Source organism: Lasioglossum baleicum, unplaced genomic scaffold (assembly GCF_051020765.1).
Source record: "Lasioglossum baleicum unplaced genomic scaffold, iyLasBale1 scaffold0986, whole genome shotgun sequence".
Classification (NCBI taxonomy): Eukaryota; Metazoa; Arthropoda; class Insecta; order Hymenoptera; family Halictidae; genus Lasioglossum; species Lasioglossum baleicum.
In genome coordinates this window covers 32,501-37,500 of record NW_027470045.1, presented here as the reverse complement: position 1 = coordinate 37,500, position 5,000 = coordinate 32,501, and the positions used below count along the sequence as shown (strand labels likewise).

Here is a 5,000-nt window from a genome sequence, read left to right as displayed (position 1 = left end):
TTGGTAAGCGGTTCCGCTGCCGGGTTCCGGAATAGAAACCGGATTCCCTTTCGCCCGATGGGTGTGTGTTTTTGTTTATCATTAAATGATATTTTGCTCTCTCTCTTAGGACACCTCATCTACATAGGATTTCTCTTAGGGCTTAGGATCGACTGACTCGTGTGCAACGGCTGTTCACACGAAACCCTTCTCCACGTCAGTCCTCCAGGGCCTCGCTGGAGTATTTGCTACTACCACCAAGATCTGCACCGACGGCGGCTCCAGGCAGGCTCACGCCCAGACCCTTCTGCGCACACCGCCGCGACCCTCCTACTCGTCAGAGCTTCATGGAAGACGCGCCTTTAAAAAAAGCTAACGTCAACCTCACTTGCCGCTGACGGCGGAGTATAGGCGCGACGCTTCAGCGCCATCCATTTTCAGGGCTAGTTGCTTCGGCAGGTGAGTTGTTACACACTCCTTAGCGGATTCCGACTTCCATGGCCACCGTCCTGCTGTCTTAAGCAACCAACGCCTTTCATGGTATCCCATAAGCGTCGACTTAGGCGCCTTAACTCTGCGTTTGGTTCATCCCACAGCGCCAGTTCTGCTTACCAAAATTGGCCCACTTGGCACTCTGATCCAATATAATCTCGTGGCTTCATTGATCCAAGCAAGCCAGAGATCTCACCCATTTAAAGTTTGAGAATAGGTTGAGGTCGTTTCGGCCCCAAGGCCTCTAATCATTCGCTTTACCAGATGAGACTCGCACACGTTCATCAAAAGAGAACGAGCGAGTGCCAGCTATCCTGAGGGAAACTTCGGAGGGAACCAGCTACTAGATGGTTCGATTAGTCTTTCGCCCCTATACCCAGTTCCGACGATCGATTTGCACGTCAGAATCGCTACGGACCTCCATCAGGGTTTCCCCTGACTTCGTCCTGACCAGGCATAGTTCACCATCTTTCGGGTCCCAACGTGTACGCTCTGGGTGCGCCTCTTCTCGCAATGAGAACGAGACGCCCCGGGAGTGCGAGGCCGCATCGTGACGCGGCCCATCCTCCCTTGATCGACGCTAAGGTACGATCTTCACTTTCATTGCGCCTTTAGGTTTACATGTCCCAATGACTCGCGCACATGTTAGACTCCTTGGTCCGTGTTTCAAGACGGGTCCTGAGAGTACCCAAAGCAGTAGCGTCGCTGACCGGTAATTCAAAGCTTGGCCAGTCCGAGGACACCGCCTGCTAACAGCTGGTTAGGCCCGGAGCCGGCGCTAGGTCCGTACCATCCGGGTGACAAACTAACCGAGCTTGCGGCGGGCCTGACGCACACACATTCGAAAATGGATTGGTTGCGGCCCGATACCGTCAGAGTACCGTCACGCAGCCGGCCAGGCGATCGAGCGTCTGCCGTGTGCGCACGAAGGCGACACGACAGGCAACAACTCGAGCCGTAGACCGACACGCAACGGGTCGCGACGTTCTACTAAGGGAGAAGTGCACGACTACGCGACCGGAACATTTGCCGAAGATGGTGTACCCTCGCACTGGAACCACCGAAGTGGCCCATTACGGGCTATCTGCGCACCAACGGAAGCCAGCCTCGTCGACGATGAATCTCCCCATTCGATCTTTTGGGTTTCTCAGGTTTACCCCTGAACGGTTTCACGTACTCTTGAACTCTCTCTTCAAAGTTCTTTTCAACTTTCCCTCACGGTACTTGTTCGCTATCGGTCTCGTGGTCATATTTAGCCTTAGATGGAGTTTACCACCCACTTAGGGCTGCACTCTCAAGCAACCCGACTCTAAGGAGAGGTCCTCCCGAAACGCGTACCAGTCGCTACGGGCCTGGCACCCTCTACGGGTAAATGGCCCCATTCAAGATGGACTTGGACGCGGTTCGACGTCTCGGGATAAATTGACCCTCCTGAACACTACATTTCCCAACGGCAGAACCGCGGGATTCAGTGCTGGGCTAATTCCTGTTCGCTCGCCGCTACTAAGGAAATCCTTGTTAGTTTCTTTTCCTCCGCTTAGTAATATGCTTAAATTCAGCGGGTAATCTCGCCTACTCTGAGGTCGTCGTACGTGATACAAAATTTTGTGTGTTTCGGCCGAAAGAGCGTAAAAGTAGTACTCGCGAAAACGTACAAAGCACAAAAAAAAAAGAAAAAAAAAGAAAACGAAACAACACTACACGACAGAAGAGAGAAAAAGGTAAACAAAAAACCGATATATGCCTTATGCGCCACACCAAAGTGTCAATATAATTCTTTCTTCATCTCTCGTCGATCGGAAACTCTCGCTAGACGATCTGGCCGGTTAACTTTAACGTCCGTCGAAAAGAACTTTCGGGGACTGGACGACCGACAGATCGCGCGGTTCCGCACGAATCGACAATGAAGAAAAGAAAAGACATGGGGCGACCGACATAAAGGTTCTCATCATTGGATATACCTTTTCTCTCTCCGCGGTGCTGTTCCGTGCGTGAACACACAAGTGTGTCTTTTGCGTCGTGTGACAATCAAGTTCGAAATAAGCCTCGCCAATAGAGGAGTATACATATTATTAAAAAAAAAAAATAATAATACATATAACCCGGTGGGATTTCTTTTTCTCTCTACTTCTATATAATTGAACCAAAAACCACGGGGGTACAGAAACGTTGCGCACGAAACGATTTATCATCGATCAAACGCAAAACCAAATTAGAGACACGAGAGAAAGAGAGTAAGATCTCAAGACGCTCATAGGCCGTCATCAATACGATTCAACGCGAACGTGGCGATGGAATGGCAATCGCACAGATTAGCGAGGACACGTCGACGACGGGGAATAATTCCGACCCGATCAAGTACGACGTGCTCATCCCGCACATTGCTGCGCTTTGCTCCGCTGTCCATCGATCATCAAAGCGTTCGCGATAGAACGAGAGATCTCTTTCGTCTCTTCCCTCGAAGACTCGAAAAGGAATGTGTGTTTGTCGAAATCGCCGGCAACGACGACCCTCCGCCGTATGGCAATTATAACGTAGAGTTAAGAAACTCATCCACGCACAGGCATATTCTCTCCCTGGGGCTTAACATTGCCACACCACACACTCTGTGTGCCACACAGTATTCTTTCTTTCTTTTATAATTTGTGTGTCCATCTCTGTAGTCTCGCGAGACTCTTGTAAATATACCTCTTTCGTATATACGCATCATTTCAGGCGACGTCGGGAGCGCGTTAAATGTTCATGAGTGGAAACGCTTCTTTCCGCAAGGCGAATCGTTTCGCAGAGAAGGTGAGAGATTTGGAGATCCTCGTCGAAGCGGTGCCTTACGGGCGGTCGTATTTTCAATACGACTCACGACACCGTAAAAACACTCACGCAAGTCCGAACGTAAGAAATACCAATCCCTACTTCGCCTCTCGTGGAAACTAGATATATATGTTTGTATGTGTTTATAAGACGCAATGCAAAAATTGGCAATTTTCACAGAACCGCGACAAACGCCGACGAAACGCCCATCATTCGCTCGTACGTAGCATCTTTGCAACCCGACTCCGAAACGCTCTTTGGCGCCCTCCAAAAATATATTTGGAGAGGTAAGCGACGGCGGGGACTTACAAGAGCAACGCAAGCAGTTTATGGTTACGTAAACGACCCTCAGCCAGGCGTGGTCCAGGAATTGTATCCGTGGACCGCAATGTGCGTTCGAAATGTCGATGTTCATGTGTCCTGCAGTTCACACGTTGACGCGCAATTAGCTGCGTTCTTCATCGACCCACGAGCCAAGTGATCCACCGTTCAGGGTAATCGTATATATTTTTGATTTACAAATCAATATATGTATATGTCTCTTGTTCTGCGGTTCGTAAGAACGCATTGTACCTGAACGCTCCAACCAGCGCGCGAAGGAGATTCGTTCAGGCGTCGTTTTAAGGACGACACTATCGTCGTCCGTGGAAACGGAAAAAAAAAACCGTCAGATACGCAACACGTATCTGACGGCCGGGCGAACAGTACATTGAAAAACCGTTAACGTGGAAAACGCGGAGATGAATATATTCTCTGAAAACGACGGGGATCGTAGACAACCCGATACTGGATCCAGAGATGTAATAATATTCCTCTCCTCTTCACTTCCATTTCATTTGATGTGAGAACGGAGGACTTCACAGCCGGCTCTGGCAGCGGTCATTCGTCCCAAGCTCTCGCGATGCGCACTATTGGGCCACACGCACGGAGTAGGGTGTCAGACTCACGACTGCTTTAAAAGCGAGCTTCACGAGCCGGTCCACTTCCCGTATAAAACACATTTCCATAAAATGTTGGTGTGTGCTCGAGGTAACGATAAATTCCGATACAAGCGGACTCGCGAGCCGGCTCTGGCCGTAGGCGCGATCCCCGTTCTCGTCCCAAGCTCGTCTGCGCGCACTATTGGGCCACACAGAGAGTAGGGTGTCGTCGGGAATAATCGCGCCATTGGCTTTATAGCGAGCGTCACGGCCGGTCCTCTCGGAACACCGTTTTTCGTCGGAACGATATTACCATATTTTTATTTTATTCGACAGATTAGCGGACTCACAGCCGGCTCTGGCAGCGGTCATTCGTCCCAAGCTCTCGCGATGCGCACTATTGGGCCACACGCACGGAGTAGGGTGTCAGACTCACGACTGCTTTACAAAAGCGAGCATCACGAGCCGGTCCGCTCTGGCGAATGTATAATATTATAATAAATATACGTTCCGTCGTCAACGAACACCGCGTGCGGCGCAGCAACGTTTCGTGCTCTTGGTTATACGCGAACCCGATACAAATAGAGAGCGGGACTCACAGTCGGCTCTGGCAGCGGTCATTCGTCCCACGCTCTCGCGGTGCGCACTATTGGGCCACACGCACGGAGTAGGGTGTCAGACTCACGACTGCTTTAAAGGCGAGCATCACGAGCCGGTCCTTCGCGTCTCGTCTATCTTCACGATAGTTCGCGAACGATAACACAAACGCGTGCAACCGCGCGTTTACCACGGGTTACCCTG

At 50.8% G+C, this 5,000-nt stretch overlaps 2 non-coding genes across 2 annotated transcripts in view; both read right to left on the bottom strand.

Annotated features, from left to right (window-relative positions):
• Positions 1-2,057, bottom strand: part of LOC143220453 (large subunit ribosomal RNA) — a 4,010-nt gene extending 1,953 nt beyond the window's left edge. The window contains exon 1 of the ribosomal RNA XR_013011627.1: positions 1-2,057. This exon is cut by the window's left edge and continues 1,953 nt beyond it. This is a non-coding gene — a ribosomal RNA (large subunit ribosomal RNA).
• Positions 2,058-3,621: 1,564 nt separating this feature from the next.
• LOC143220455 (5.8S ribosomal RNA) lies at positions 3,622-3,776 on the bottom strand. The gene has a single exon (XR_013011629.1). It is a non-coding gene; the product is annotated as a 5.8S ribosomal RNA (ribosomal RNA).
• Between the last annotated feature and the right edge of the window lie 1,224 nt (positions 3,777-5,000).